This window comes from Marmota flaviventris, chromosome 1 (assembly GCF_047511675.1).
Source record: "Marmota flaviventris isolate mMarFla1 chromosome 1, mMarFla1.hap1, whole genome shotgun sequence".
NCBI classification, from domain to species: Eukaryota; Metazoa; Chordata; class Mammalia; order Rodentia; family Sciuridae; genus Marmota; species Marmota flaviventris.
The window spans coordinates 167,915,130-167,932,679 of NC_092498.1; the positions used below are offsets into that span (position 1 = coordinate 167,915,130).

General features: G+C 37.7%; 1 protein-coding gene and 1 pseudogene across 1 annotated transcript in view; one reads left to right on the forward strand and one right to left on the reverse strand.

Annotated features, from left to right (window-relative positions):
* Erc2 (ELKS/RAB6-interacting/CAST family member 2) overlaps positions 1-17,550 on the reverse strand; it is a 678,261-nt gene that overhangs the window by 98,919 nt on the left and 561,792 nt on the right. The gene's annotated exons all lie outside the window — the stretch shown is intronic.
* Positions 14,048-14,638, forward strand: LOC114106763 (rRNA-processing protein FCF1 homolog pseudogene; annotated as a pseudogene).

Sequence of the window (17,550 nt, forward strand, 5' to 3'; positions counted from 1 at the left end):
ACTCCCAAGTGAGGCTATGAGAAGTCATGTGCCTTGTAGTCAGGTTACTTGCCCAAGGTCAAAAAGAGCAAAGATTTGAACACAGGTGTGACCTGCCGCTCTTATCCCTTGTATAAACATTTACTAGCTTTTCATGTTTCATATTCTAAATGCACAGTGTCAAGAACCAAATGACAGCCTTTCCAGCAGCGAGGTGAGCTGTCCTCTGCCTTCTCTGAACTCTGACTTGTGCCATGGTGGTCCATGAATGGACACTTCTGGGCATTTACCCAAGGGATGGGCAGCTTTCTGCTTATCAGGTCCAATTTCACCTAGTTCATTCTAGAAAGTACTTAAGAGTCTGTAATAAGTGAGACTTGTTATAAAAATAGCTTTGCATTCACTCTCAAATATTAAGAAAAAAGCCAAGCATTCCCCATACCTCCATGGAGGCATTATTGTACAGCCAAAAGAACTTCTGAGTTCATCTACTTTCTTCACAAGAGGTGGGAATGTGTCCCCAAAAGGTATGTGTTGGAAACTTCATCCCCAATGCAGCAATATTAGGAGGTGGGGGTCTAATGTGTCTAGTAGGTCATGAGGGTTGCATCTAATGAATGAATGGATGGATGCCATTATTCAGGGAGTAGGTTCCTGATAAAGGATGTGTGGAAGCCCCTCCTCTGCTCTCATATGATCTCCCTTCCCCTATGGGATAATGCCACATGAAGCCCCTTACCAGATATTGGCACCTCAATCTTAGACTTCCCAGCCTCTAGAACTGTAAGAAATAAGTCTCTGCTCTTTAGATATTGCCCAGTCTATGGAATTTTGTTATAGCAGCATAAATAGACTAAGACAAGAGGCTTATGAAGCTTCAGTTTTCCTCATCTATCCAATGGACTGTTTTAGAGTGTCTGCCCATGAGGTGGCTGCGAGGATCATGTGAAATAATGTGCCTCAAAAGCTTTGAACTACACCTGGATTGTAGCAGGCCCCTCAGTCAATGTTAGACCCATCATGGTCATGACATCTATTATTCTCCAGTTCTTTGTTGTTAGTGGCAGATCTCCAGCTGCTAAGGACACAGGAGCTCCAGCTAAGTTGAAGGAGCAGGCTTGCAGTTCTCCAACTGCATAAAGTTTTACTCAGCCTCCCCTATTGACCTTTTGAGACAGCCATCTGATTGCTTGTCACTGCCTCTTTCACAGGGCACCACACTTCTGGGTGATCCTGAGTAAGATTTAAGGTCTGCATGATGGGACTGTCGAGTGGAATTCCTCTTTTCTTTGGCAAAACTGCCAAGACCTTCCAGAGCTGCCCTGGAAGGAGACCGTACTCTGAATGTTTCAATTCATTAAAGTGATATTCATGAAACACACATTCTGTGCGCCAAGCTCCACACTCAGAGCTGAGGCCTCACGGCTGAATCAGCCTAGTCCCTGCCCTGGGGAAAAGCATGGTGATGTGACTTTCACCTTCCCAGAGTAGAAGAGAACTTGGAAAGAATCAATAAGTTCTAAAATTCATAATTTAAAAACATTAGTATCAACTTTTATGCCTAGATGGATGGTGCCAACCTAAGCCTTGCTCTAGATGAAATATTGACCAAGTGTCAAGAGTTATTACACGAAGATTTCTATAAAACACTTTCTTCTTCCTTTCAAAGGAAAAACAGGACCATAGAAGTTGATCTCTGGCTCCAACGGATCTAGGTTTAAACTCTGGCTGGCTACTTGCTAGCAGGGCTATTTAGCAAGTGACTTAACCATCCCCTGCTTTATTCTCCTTATCTGTGAAACAGATATTAAGACCACCCACCTCAGGGGCTAAGTGTAACGATGCAGCTAAGACACTTAGCACAGCACCTGGTGTTCAAAAGTGGTTAGAAATTCTTTTTATTATTAAATTACCTCAAAATTCATTGTGTAGATTCTCTGGCAACAATTCAGCACAAAAAGCCTCTAATGGATTCAGAGAAGGAATATTACAAGCATTTCAACATTAACAAACATAATTTGTGTCCGCATATCCATAAGTGTCTCTGTGTCCACTCAGGCCTATAGGAAGGAACCAACTTTTACTGAGACCAGAAAACACTTCAAGGTTGGTGCTGGTGGGTCACCTGATGGAAATTTTTTTCCTTTTTTTTTTTTGCATTAGCTTTTAATGGTCCTCCTCTGCTGGGCATTCGGGGCTTTGGTTTGAAGTAAATGCATTCAAATAAACATCTTTTGGTGCCAGAACTGCCATGGGCACATACTTTTCTTTCAATAGTCCTGGGAAGTGGTTTGTTAAACTATTGTTCTCGATTAAAAACTCATGTGTTTGTTCAGTCCAATATGGGTCGCTGCTTTGAGTGAAAGATCCCCTTGACATGGCAAAACCTCGACTTGTGACAAACCTGTGCCAAGTATGTCTTAACCAGATGCAGGCCAGGGTTTGATTAGCAGCCACTGAATTCCATGTAAAATCAGATAATGATGGTTTTTCTCCTCTCTGCTGAGCAAATATCCTCCGCTTTTAATCAAGTCTATATATGAAAAACCTCTATATAAATAACTCCATGCAGTACAATGGTTTTAAAACTCCAGTTCATCTCAACTTTTCTGACCTCTGACTGTTTAATCTGAGAAGGACCTGTGCAATACCAACTGAAAATAAAGGGACTACAAAATTTATTTTGGCAGATTCCATATAGATATAATAGAGGGACATGTGGTGAGTGGAAATTCTCTACCACACACAGAGAGAAGAGAAAGGAAAGGCTCTAGAGCCCATTTTTGTTTTCCCACTGTGGGACAGCATCTATTGGATAATTATGATATTAGGACTGTAAAGGCACGTGCCACTTTGGAACATTGCACTAGACTCCATGGCTGTGCACAGAGACTTCCTTCTCAGTCCCTTTGGATGTTCAAAGGATCCAACTGCAAACCTGAGAAACATGAACCCTTTCAGAGGGGCTGGAGTCTCAGCTTGGCCTTCCTCTTCTTTCTTGTGGGCACAATTTGGGCGTCTGAAGTTAATTATTTGCAGGTGTATTTTGGCTGCATGCAATGGAGTGAGTTCCCAATTAGCCTCTTACAGGTGTAATTAGCAATTTCCACCTCACTTTGAGGGGGCAAGTGGATAATTGTGCCCACAAGGTGCTAATGATTCCTGACCCAGTCTAACAGAATGTCCACTGCAGACAGCTGTGTTGGCTATCAAACTTCCCAAAAGAGAATTCTGGGCATTCAGATGAAATGTCAGGTGTACATCTGGGCTCTAGAAGTTGAGTCCCACATGAAGCAGAGGAGTTGGGGAGTTTCTCTGGTTCTTTGCATCCATATGACAGTGTAACTGTAAAACAGCACCAAGGAACAAGGACTACAGGGTTCTCTGAGACATAGGGGAATAAAAATTCTGGGATAATTACATAGAATAATTCAAGAAAAAAATAGCTTTGAGGTGGGAGGGGCTCAAACTATAGAATTAAACTTTTCTAAAACAAGAAAAGCAACTAAATGCAAAAAAAAATTATTCTCAAGTAACTTTGCAACATGTTTTACATTTACAGCATTTTCACATAAATTATTCATACGAACTCCCATACAAAAATTTAATAACAACACTGAGTGCTTACTGTGTCTGACATTATTTTAAAAATGTGTGGGTGTGTTCAATTAATGTTCTTAACTACCATTTTAAAGAATTATTATACCTGTTTTACAAAAGATAAATTGAGGCTCGGGAGATGAAGGAAGCTGGCCAAGGTCACATGGCTCGTAAGTAGTGAAAATGAATCTCAAAGTCAGAAGGGCTGGCTCCAGTCACTGGCTATCTTGCTGCTCAAGATGAGAAACTTTTTAATGAAGAGAATGGAATCAGGTACTTAAAAATGCACTCTGAGGTGCATCTGGAGAGGAGACTCATTTGTTGCTCCGTTTGTGGAAGTGCTGTGGTCCAGCCACTGTGCTGGCCACCAACATAAGGGAGAGGGAGACAGATTGGCACCAGTGTCAGGTAAATGTTTTACAATCTAGAAGTTTCCTTGGCAGCCTGCTTAATGTGGGGAAGAGAAGGGGAAAGAGCTGGAGAAGGAGGGGAGTGAGACAAAAGCTACAGAGTGAAGGGAAGGGGAAAAGGCAACCCGGGGAATCAGGTTGTCTTCTGAGGATAATCCCATTAGGAGGGAGAGGAGAGAGGTCTCGGCAACCAACCAGCGGGGTTTGAAGGAGAACTCTGCAGCACCTTCAGATGCTCACCATATTGCTTTAACAGCAGGGACAGATGTTCCCTATGATAGTCAAAACTTAGTCTCCAAATTCAAATCTGAAAACCCAAATGGACCCTGGCTCCCTTGGCACCATACAAAACTTGAGAGAGTTTCAGGACCAAAAGAAACAGAACCAATGTTCCCTGAAAGGGTTGAGGCTTATCGTGACAAGAGCTGACCCGGCACACATGCTAAATTTGTCACAGGGACCATCATTTAGGCCTCATGTTGAACTTATATGAGTATCTGAAAAGCTAATGCATATTGAGAGATTCTGTGCATCCCGCACTGTTCAAAGCCCTTTATGGTGACTCTCTGATGATGGAGAATATCTCAGAATAACCAGTAGATACCATATACTGGAGTTTAGAGAAGTCCCACATCTTTCCCAAGGTGTCACGGCTGGCAAATGGCAGCGCAGAGAGAACATGTGCACTCAGATGTGTTCACACCATGCCGCCGGCATGCACGTGGAGTTCGTTTGAAAATGATCTTTCCTTTGATGTTTCTCAGGACCTCACTTAAAACTTCAAATATATTTTCTTTTTCTGAGAGAGTGTTGAGGATATTTCCACTGTAAAAGTCCCCTTTGCTTTAAGGATTTCATTAAATAGCTGGACATTTATTCTATTGGTTTACAAAAGCCTTGCAAGAGTACATTTTAAAGTGCCCTGAGATTTGAACTTGGCATGGTACAGTCATCCAAGAGATTTTGAATTTGGCACAGTGTTAGTCATCTAAGAAGTTTTGACCTTGGCATGTTGATAGTCATCCAAAATAATTTCCTTTTAAGATCCTCACATATTTCACAAAGAATTTAAGATCAATCAACACTTGAGGCCTGTTCCTGAAATTTATGCTGTTACAATATAATCTTTGAGTCAGTTCTTTACAGCCAAGACCTGTTAGACCACTTATTTAAATTATCCTGTCTTGCTGTGGATGGCAATGAAAACAGGGGTTCAGTGCCCCTCTTAGAGAGCAAGCTTAATTTTTTTCCACCTCTATTACTTGTTTATCAGCAGCTATACTGTTTTTTATTTGCAGGAATTTTTAATATGCATTATGCTGCCCAGGATCACCATGGCAAATCCCTTCTTCCTTTCTTTCATTGACCAATCAGACATGGCTTTACCAGTATCATCTTGGCTAAACCGATGAGGTTAGACACTGTGCTGGGTCTTTCATTTCCATTTTAAAAGATGTGAAGGAGTCATTTGGTCTCTTTGTGCTGAGTTACTGGACCCAAACTAGGTCCATTTTAATGAGACATTTTATGTCCATTGTAATTGAGCTGGTTTCATGAGAAAGCCGGTCATGGGCAGTCACCCATCTGAGTGATTTGAAGTGACCTCGGAGGGTTCACCTGCCCCTGGGCCTTAAATTCCCATCTTTCAAGCTGGACCACATGCAATGTTTTTTGAAAATCCCAACTTTCTCCCATAGGGAGTATATTGTCTGCCTTCGTAGTAGACACCTCCTGTCTTTATTGGACTAGTAGCCTTCACACTTTGACAACTGCTGTCCCAGTAAACATCTCGAGTCCCACTCCTCCCTGCCTCAGGGTGGGCATTTGCCAAGCCTGAGTCATTCACAGTGCATGACCTCCCTTCTCCTCAGCCCCACAACAAATGATTGGTTCAGAGGTTATCTGTAACCCAAGTGGGGTCAGTTAGAAGCAAAGGGAATTTGGAGCTGTTCCACAAATGCAGAGAGAAAACATAGCAGAAACTGCTATGAAGAAGGAAGTAAGCTGGGGGATAATAGGAGGGACAGGATCCTGGTGATTGAGCACTGTATCTTCCAAGTTCCTCTGAGTTATGAGGACTAATTCCTTAAATTACTTTATGTTTTATTTTCTATCAACTGCAATGTACTGACTGGTAGAATCCTTCAAAATTACTTTGGAATTGATTTTATCTAAAGTTAAAAGAGATCTAAGTAAATGAGACAAATAACAGGCAAATTTTGGTGGGGTGGTGGGGGTCATATGGCAAGTCTAAAGAAAGTCCCCTATAGAGGAGTTGGGGCACCTTCATCTATCAAAGATCTGCACTATAGCTGGAGGAATGTAGCAGGAAGAATATTTTGGAAGTGGGGCACAAAGGGAAGAAGCAATGGAATAAAAACAAACTCTTGGTGCAACTACTTTTGAAAACTGTGTTGCAATATCTACTAAAGCCAAAAATACACATTTCTTTTGGCATATCAAGTACCATTATTGTTTGTGTTAGCCTCAAACTACTAACAACCTAAATGACCATCGAGAGGAGAAAGGATACATGAATTATGATATAATTATACAATGAAATACAATAAGACTAAATATGGATAAGCACAACATGGATAAATTTCATAACATACTATTGAGTCAAAGAAACCAGACACCAATTAGTACACACTGTAGGATCCCATTTGCACAAATTTCAACAAGCAAATGTAATCTACAGGGTTAAAAGTCTGGACAGAGATTACCCAAGGGGGTGTAGAGACTGAAGATGTAAGACCGAGCTGCTGCAGGGCTCATCTTCTATTTCATGATCCAGACTTTGGTTTTATGGGTCAATTGATTGTGAAGAAATTCCTCCAGATATACGTTTCTTTTGTCTACTTTTTTTTAATGGATGTTAGCCTTAAATTAAAAATTAAAAATAAACCCTCTATACCTCACAGGGTTGTAGCTAACAGACCTGCTTTTGAAATAATCTTTTCCCATTGGTTATGGACAACAATGATGGTTCTTCCTCTTGGCCTTCCCATTCCTACCTGTCAGTCTTTCTTCTTTCCATATTTTTTTTCCTTCCAACTTCCAACTTATTGGTTTAGGGCATATGGGACCAGGAACTGACTCTCATTCTGCAGATCCATCTTTCTTCTGCCTTTGATGGGGCCTCTCTCCCACCCCCACTTTAGAAGAGCACCAAAAAGCTGGAGAAGATATAGTGACTGGCCTACTGAAATCAACTGGCTTCCTCTAGACCCGTAAATGGGTAGTCAAATACAAAACAAGGGTAAAAGGGTATGGCAGACACTATATTGTACCATTCACTAAACTCATTTTATCTTCTTAATGGTGTGTAGCTAGGTTGCACTTTATAGTCTACATTGCGGTTAGTGAAACGTGACTGATTTCTATTTAATGAAGTACGAATGAAAATAATGTGTACTACTTCCATGACAGTCCTTAAATCCCCATTTGTATCAATCTGCTCAGGCTGCCATAACCCAATATCACAGCCTGGATGGTTCAAATAACAGAAATGTATTTTCTCACAGTCTGGAAGACTGTGAGATCAAGGTGGCAGTAGATTCAATTTCTCCTGGAGCCTCTCTTTGGCTTGTGAATGGCCACCTTCTGACTATGATCTTTGTTCACATGTACCCCTGATGTCTCCATATGCCCCAATTTCTTCTTCTTACTAAGACCCCGTCACATTGGCCCATCCTAGAGGACTCATGTTAACTTACTTGCCTCCTTAAGGCCTTGTCTCCAAACACACTCACATTCTAAAGTACTGGGAGTTAGAGTGTCAATAATATGAATGGGAGAGCCCAAATTCAGCCTATTCATAGTTTTCCAGGCACAAGTTGAAGATGGACAACTCTCCATCATCCTGGACCCAGAATAATCATGTAGGAGCAGGGACTACTGTTAGCTTGGACTTTCTTTGGGCTTTTATGTGAGTGACAAATAAACTTGGTATGATCAAGAAACAAAGTCCAGTATGTTTCTGTATTTATACTTTTAGGGTCTATGTGTTAAAGCAGTTAGTTGACTCCAACTAATATAAAAGGCAATGGATTTTTTGACATTTTGCCAAAAATCAGCCCAGGTAGAATGGTTATTTATGTTGAGGGTTCTGAGGGCTCCTACACACTTTATCACTTCTAGTATGATCACATAGTTTAAATCAGTGTTTCTCAAAATTGTAAAAGCACAGATTCCTGAGCTTCAACCCACACCTGCAAATTAAGATCTCAGTGCATTTGGGGGCCCTGAATTTTTTAGAAAACCTATGTGTCACTCAGATGTACACTAAAATTTAAGAAGTATTGGCTTACCCTCTTGGCTTCTAATTGTACACTAACATGAAATGGGTACAGCAAAGCTGTTCTTTCCTAATTGTGGTTAGCTACTGAGATAAATGTTTACATTTTCCTCATGAAATGGAGAATTATATGGAATTACAGCACACGTGTTCTTTCATTTTTATTCTCTGTTCTAGATAAGCCCAATAGTTCTTTTTTTCCCTTTTAATCATCACTATTTTATGATTACTCATCATTAGCCTGGGGTTTGGGCTGAGTAATCTTTTTTTTATCATGACCTATTTTAGTAACTTTCACTTTTTAAAAACTAGATTTATGGTTCACAAAGAATTTCTACCAGGGAGTACCAAGGGGCGAGAGCTTGGAGTTCTTTCCCATTTCAAGCTGTGTGCAGGGCTGCGTCATCTTCAGCATCACAATTTCAGGACTATGCTGAGGCAGAGAAGATGTACGCTATCCCTAAAACACTCTTACACTGTTTTATACAGATGGGTCTTGGAGTGACATTCCCCAAAGTGTGGCCCTGGTATCCTAGGATTTTTAATCATTTAACAAAGAAAAGTTCCATGGTCAGAGTGACTGGGAAATACAATATGAAATTTAACAAATTTATTTATCTAAATAATTATGTTCTGAACCCCCCAGAGCAGGATATAATACACATATTTTCTGGAATTGTCACAAGGTGTTTTTATGTGTGCTGGTATTTATATATCTTTTTGTCTGTGTAGCTCTATTTAACATCACTTTTCTCTATTTTTTAAATATATATTTATTTTTTAGTTATAGACAGACACAATATTTTATTTTTATGTGGTGCTGAGGATCAAACCCAGGGCCTCTCGCATGCTGGGCGAATGCTCTTCCTCTGGGCTACAACCCTACAACTTTTCTCTAGAATGTGAAAATCCACCTAAAATCAGTAATAATTCTTTCTCTTTTTTTTGTGGCAGTGCTGGAGTTTAAACTGAGAGTCCTACACGTTCTAGGCAAATGCCCTGCCATTGAGCTATATCCTTGGTTTCTGCTAATAATTCTTATTTGAGGTCATATTGTGTTGGTTTTTCTGACTGGCACAGTTAACCTGAAAATTTTTATATCTAGACCATTATCCATGTATCATCATTCTTTGAGTCCTGTGATAATTTCAGTTGTATCTTAAAAGATATTTTACTCTTCTCTGGAAAACTAATGTTTCACCTGTGGCAATATCACAAAGTTCTGTACAAGAGAAACTATTTGCTAGTGTTAGTATCTTTATTGTGTTTGGCAGTTTTGTTTTGATTATTTCTAAGTATAACATTCCTATTCTTATCTCCACTCCTGTTTTACAGAGTTGAGATATGAGCAGTTTCCTTTCTGGAGTAATTGAAGTAAAAAATAATAAAAACAAAACAAATAGAAAGGAAGGAAGGAAAGAAGGAAGGGAGAGAGGAAGGAAGGGAGAAACTGCTATAAGAATCAAAGCTTCACATAGTCCTCAGCATCTAATGAGCATTCAGGTGATTGTCAACAGCACCACAAATTGCTTTAACCAAAGCAATACTGGCCAATAAGAAGTCAGAGGTGCCCCCAGGAACTCTCACATGTGCCTTCATTTTGCTCTTCCATGACATGATAGGCAACAAGAATCAATCTAGGATTGCCTGAATGCAAGGCACTAACCAACACAGGCCTTGAAATGAATGTGGACACAGTGATCCAGGAAGCACCACCAATGAGAATGAGGGCTCCAATTGACCTTTGTGACTGGATAGCCATAATGTTCAAGAGTCTACCAGAATCTAGAGTCAGAATACACTAGTTTTAAGCATAACTACTTGTCTTTGGCAAAACAGGTATCTTGTATAAGCTCCAATGCCTCACACAGCTAAAAGGAATACTAATTGTGTATAGTCTAGGATGCTGGGAGATTAAATGAGATAGTCCATGTAGCACACACAAAAGAAAGTCTGACAGTCATCACTGCTTAATAATTTTATTTCATGGTTTACTTTATCAGATATGTTGCCCTGCCCATTTTATAAAAGGCTGAAACTGGGATCCAAACAGTATCTTAAACCATGGCAAGGAAATGAGGCTACAATTTCTATACTTCACTTTTTGTTCTCCTTTGCTCACTCTATAGAAAGTCTTTATTAAACATATTTATTTAGCAAGGTATTTATTTCCCACATTATCTATGACTACATGAATAGCTCCAAAAAGATTTAAAATAGTTTTCAAACACAAGGGCTAGTGAGACTTATTCTGGTCTGGGAAGGGTTCCAACTCTCTGCCCAACTCTCATTGGGGCCAATGGCTATCACTGGAGAGCTGGCAGGAGTGAGAGGTCACAGAGCAAAGCACAGTCTGTTTCATTTTAACAACAGCATCACTTTACTTGTAACTGACAATGCCCTTCTTTACATTAGTTATGACCCCAGATTTCTACCTTAACAAAAGGAAGTAACACCATCTAATTGTTCTGGATTCCTCTGCAACAATTCCTTCTTGAGTAAGGAACATTTTTTCTATGTTATTTTTTGTATATGATTCCTGGCCTTATTCCAGTATATTTATTCATTCCCTCAGAGAGAGAGAGAGAGAGAGAGAGAGAGAGAGAGAGAGAGAGAGAGAGAAAATATGAGACAGAGTAAGTGGTTATATAGTCATAATCAACCCTTACCTTACTTCAACAAATGATACATCTAATTACTCAGAAATGCCACTGTACATGTGGATAAAGGCAGTGATAGGGTTTTACAAACCTGTTCCACTCAGAAACAACACTGAAAAGCCATATAGCATTGCCCAATTTCAGGACAACCATCTCTGTGGCCAAACCAACTGAAGCTAGCTAGAAAGTTATCAGCCACCTTAAACGCTTAGCTAGAGTCACAGTTGTCCTACCAATATGACTGCTGGAAAAACTGCTTAAGCCAAAAGAAGTATGAGAAAACAAACTTCAAAGGGAAATTCTAAAGAATATAGGGAAAGCTGAATAATGGCAAGTGACATCAATTCTTTATATGAGACTCTGGGACTTCACTGCTGGCCAACAGAGAATAGCCCACTATAGCCTCAGTAATCCCTCTTACTGTTTACAGAGCATCCCAGAAAAAATTACAAAGCAACTTCCTGAGGACTCCCGAGGTTCCAGCAGCAACCTACACAATTAAAAGTCCTAGAGAAATTTTGTCTTTCTGGCCTGCTAAGATAAAAATATTCAATATTCTCTAAAGGATTTTATCAAAACCAAGAGTCTAAACTACAAAGGATTCAAATTACAATTAACAAAATGAAAAGTTTATTACTTGATAAGATCACTCAAATTGATAAACCTTCAGTTATACTGACCAAAAATAGAAGAAAGAACACAGAAATTATATCAGGGGGAAAAAAGAATACTATCATTATTATAAAGTCTAAAATATGAATAAGGAAATACTACCTATAATTATCTGTCCATATAGCTGAAAACACTAACAAGAGACCAATTTCTTAAAAGAAACAAACTACAAAAAGAAATGAATAATTTAAATAATCTATTAAATGACACCTGCGATTAATTAGGATAGCTTAAAGTTACAGTAACAAAAACTATAAACCCAGACATCCAAGACATATAATAAATATCAAGAACAAGAGACATGAAAACACTAAAGCAAGGCCCATCATAATCAAATTATGTAAAATCAATGACAGAAAAATCTTAACAACAGTCAGGTGAAAACTGATCCATTATTACAAAGAAAGAAAGTAAGGATGACAGCAGATTTCTCATCAGAAACAATGTAAGTTAGAAGACAGTGGAGCAACATTTTAAAGTACCAAGGGCAGGGGGAGGAAGGAAAGAAAGAAATAGAAAAAAAATAGTAGACCTAGAATTCTTTATCTAGAAAAAGTATCTTCAAAATGAGAATAAAGAATCCTCACACCAATAAATTTTATGAAATTCATTACCAATAGACCTAAACTATAAAACATGCTAATGTCTTTAGCATTAGAAGTATGATAGCAGATGGTATTTTTTATGTACAAAAAGGAATAATGAACAGCAAAAATGTTAACTGCATAGGTAAATAGGTTTTTTCTTATTGTTTATTTTTCTTTAAAAGATAACTAACTACTTACAGTAAACATAAAAACATTTTGTGGCTCTTATTTAATACAAATAGGAATAAAATGTATATAGCAAAAGCACAAAAGTCAGGAGAGAAAAACAGAAATACAATATTGTAAGGTTCTTGAATTATACATGGAACAGTATAATATCATTTGAAGGAAGGTTAAGGATTAAGAATATATGCCATCTACCTTAAAGCAACCACTAAAATAATAAAACAGAGCTATAGTGAAAGAGATGAAAAAGAAAACAAAAGTAATTCCATTCAAGTTTTTCAATTAAGACACAAGAAGTCAACAGAAAAAAAAGGATTATTGAAAATATGGGGTAGTTAAAAAAATAAAGCAAGCTGATACATTCAAGCCTGACCATAACAAAGAATAAAAATAACTGTACTTGGCCTAATTACCTCAATTAAAGGGCAGAAATTTTCATATTGGCTAAAAAAAGGAAGACTCAAATATATGCTGCCTACAAATAAGACACTGTAAGTATGAAGACTTATTTTTATCTTTTTATAAAGATAAAAATTAAAAAGTTAGAAGATAGGCTTATACTAATCAGAAGAAAATTAAAGTTGTTTTCAGAAAATGGTATTAGCAGGGATGAAGAGGGTCATTCCATAATGAAAAATGAGTCATTTAACCATAAGAATCCTAAATATTTATACTCCCATTAAAAAAGCTTTAAAATAAAAGATGCAATCCCCACACCAGAAGAAAATACTTACAAATCATATATGTAATAAAGAAGTTAAATACAGAATAAAGTATTCTTTAAACTCAAAAATAAAACAAAACAACCTAATATAAAATAGACAAAATACCTAAAACATTTACTAAAGAATATATACAGGTGGCAAATAAGCACATGAGGAGATGTGCTTATTGTCATTAGGGAAAGACAACTGAAATCACAATAATATACTACTGCACATTTATCCAAATGGTTGAATTTAAAAGATTGACCATACAAAGTATTGGCTAGGATTTGGAGAAACTAGAATTCTTATATACTGAGGTTGAGAAGGCAAAATAATGCAAACACTTTGGAAAACAAAAAACAATTTATCAAAAGACATACCATATCACACAGTCATTCCGCTATTAGGTATTTACCCAAGAGAAAAGGAAAAATGTGTGCATAGAAAACCTTGTACATGAACGAACGTAATATTTTAGTTATAGAAGCTCCAAACTAGAAACAATTTTAATGTCTAAAAATTCAATGGATAGTATACCAATATTGATGACATACATACTTGTAAGCAATAAAAATCAAAACCTGGTGATTCATGTAATATATTGAGTGGTAACAAGCAAGTCATAAAAGAGTACATGAGTTCATTTATATAAAATTCTAGAAATTGTGAACTCATATATAGCACAGGGACATAAAGCGTACAGATCAGTACTTGCTAGGAATAAGAATGGAGAAGTCATGGAAAGGTAGGATAGATTTCAAAGGAACTGGGAAATTTGAGGGAATAATGGGTATGTTCATTATCTTGATTGTCTAACATATATGTCCATATGTCAGAACATTTCAAAATGTATATATTAAATTAGTGCAGCTTATTGTAGGCCAATCATTCTTAAAATTGTTAAAACTTCAAGTAGGTATCCAAAAAAACAGGTGTGTGGTGAAACATGGGAATGCAAAAGAAAGCAAGGAAGTATGTGACCATGAAACGAATGCTTAGGTCTTAGAGAAGAGAGGCTGAAAGAAAAGGATAAGTCAAAACCTTAAAGAAACAAAAGAACCATCCTAGTGCATCGAAGGAAAGAGAAGTTCCCTCTTCCTGCTTATTCTTCCATTACAATACACAACTGGGCCTACCTTATCATATCCTGGTTGATATCAACATGATCAATTTTTCCATTAAAGCCAAACTGGACCTAGTGCAATCAATGATGGACTGTCTGTATGCTAAGTTTATCCCTTGTATAACTGATTGTGTAATGGCTGAAACTGAAAAATTGGGGTAGAAGTATTGAGTGACTTTAAGGATTGCAAAGGATCCATGGTTTGAACCATTACCATGCAAGCACAGATGAATCTATGAAGATGACTGCTTAGTACAAAAAGTAACTCAGATCAAGTGTTACATCATGGCCACAATTGACTGTGACCTTAAATGAAGACTCCAGAATATACCTGGAGTTCCTATCATGTACATTTCTAACCATAGATACAATATCGAGAGTATGCTAGATAATTATGGAGCCCCTTGGTTCTGATTCTTACCAGATAAAGTTCCTCTACCTTCCTTCAACCAAATCTTTCTCAGTTGCCAGTTCAGTAAACATGCTATAGAATATAGAATAATTGATATAGCATGAATTATTTGCTCTATTATGAGCTGACTATGGTTAAATATAATCATTTCTTAATGTTTTTTGCAAATGATTTTTGTCCCATTTAAAAATTTGTTGATTTTTTTTTACATGTCTAGCAATTAGAGAAATGCAAATCAAAACTACTCTAAGATTTCATTTCACTCCAGTCAGAATGGCACTTATTAAGACTACAAGCACCTTTGTCTAGTATGACAAACATCAACTCAAAGTGGATCAAAGATTTAAGCATTAGAACAGAGACCCTGTGCCTAATAGAAGAAAAAATAGGCCCAAATCTGCACCATGTCAGCCTAGGATCTGACTTCCTTAACAAGACTCCTAAAGCACAAGAATTAAAATCAAGAATCAATAAATGGGATGGATTCAAATTTAAAAGCTTCTTCTCAACAAAGGAAACAATTGATAATGTGAGGAGAGAGCCTACAGATTGGGAGAAAATCTTCATCACATGCACCTCCAATAAAGCATTAATCTCTAGGATATATAAAGAACTCAAAAAACTTAATACCAAAAAAAAAAAAAAAAAACCCAATCAATAAGTGAGCTAAGGAACTGAACAGACACTTCACAGAAGAAGAAATACAATTGATCAATATATATATATATATTAGTGTTCAATATCTCTGGCAATTAGAGAAATGCAAATCAAAACTATTCTTAAGATTTCATCTCATTCCCATCAGAATGGCAGTCATCAAGAATACAGGCAACAATAAATGTTGGTGAGGATGTGGTGAAAAAGATACACTCATACATTGCTGGTGGGACTGCAAATTGGTGCAACCACTATGGAAAGCAGTATGGAGATTCCTCAGAAAGTTGGGAATGGAACCACCATTTGGCCCAGCTATCCAACTCCTTGGTTTATAACCAAAGGACTTGAAATCAGCATACTACAGTGATGCATCCACATCAATGTTTATAGCAGCTCAACTCACAATAGCTAGACTATGCAACCAACCTAGGTGTCCCTCAATAGATGAATGGATGAAGAAAATGTTGTATATATACTCATATTACTCATCTTTAAAGAGGAGGAAAATTATGGCATTTGCCAGTAAATGGTTGGAGTTAGAGAATATCATGCTAAGCGAAATAAGTCAATCCCACAAAACCAAAGGCTGAATGTTTTCTCTAATATGCAGATGCTAATTCACAATAAGGTGGGGGGCACTAGGGAAGAATAGTGTTACTTTAGATTAGGTAGAGGGAAGTGATAGGAGGGAAGGGGAGGGGTTGTGGAGACAGGAAAGATAGTAGAATGAAACAGACATTATTACTGTATGTATATATGTGACTACATGACCAATATGATTCTGAAACATGTAAATTCAGAAAAATGAGAAAATGAGAAATTATATCCCATCTATGTATGATATATCCAAGTGCATAAATGCATAAATGCATTCTACTGTCATGTATAACTAACTAATTAAAACAAATAAAAAAATAAAATAAAAAGAATACAAGCAACAATGAGTGTTGGCAAGGACGTGGGGAAAAAGGCACACTCTTATATTGCTAGTGGGACTGCAAATTGGTGCAACCAATCTGTAAAGCAGTATGGAGATTCCTTAGAAAACTTTAAATGGAACCATCATTTGACCTAGCTATCCTACTCCTCAGATTATACCTGAAGGATTTAAAATCAGCATACTACAGTGGTGTAGCCATGTCAATGTTTACAGCAGCAGCTCAATTCACGATAGCTCAACTATGGAATCAACCTAGGTGTCCTTCAATCCATTCATCAATGGATAAAGAAACTGTGGTATATATACACAATGGAATATTGGAATATTACTCAGCATTAAAAGATAATAAAACCATGGCATTGCAGATAAATGGATGTAGTTGGAGAATATCATGCCAAGTGAAGTAAAGTCAATCCCCAAAACCAAAGGCTGAATGTTTTCTCTGATAAATGGATGCTGATCCACAATGGGGGAGGTGGGGCATGGGAGGAATGGAGGAACTTTAGATAGGGCAAAGGGGAAGGAGGGGAATGGAGGGAGCAGAGGATAGGAAAGATGGTGGAATGAAATGGACATCATTACCCTAGGTACATGTATGAAGACATGAATGGTGTCACTCTACTTTGTGTACAACCAGAGAAATAAAAAATTGTGCTACATTTGTGTACTATGAATCAAAATGCATTCTTCTGTCATGTATAACAAATTAGAACAAATAAATAAATGTGTTGCATTTTTAAAATAAATCAGATGCTCCAATCAGGGGGAAAAAACCTTCAACTAATAAACAATTAAAACAAAACCTGGCAATGACCAAAATATGACAGCAGCTACCTTTTGCTGGGCATTTGCTATGATCCAGGTGCTATATACTAAATGCTTTCCATGTGTTACATCATTTAAATTTTTTAAAAATATATGGCAGGTTCTGTTATGGTTCCATTTAAAGAAAGAGACTTAAATAGAGATAGATTAAATAATTTGCTTAAAGCCACATAATTAGAAAGGGATGGAGCTGGGATTTGATTCTACAAAGAATTTGGCAATACACCACAAGGGAGCTAAAACTCGGAGGCAGCCACATGGAGTTGGGGGTCCGTCCTAGATCTAACTTCAGAATCCAAACTCCTAATTGCTTTATTGTATTGCATTCTTGTTGGAAACATCCTCCCAGGCATATAGTCAACCCAGACTGACCACATCTGTGCAAATGAAATGTGTATTTTCTGGCCTCCATATTCATCCTAGATGAGACCCACACTTATCCCTCCTCTGTTTACCTGCAACCACCACATGTTGCATGAATGAGTAAAGTAA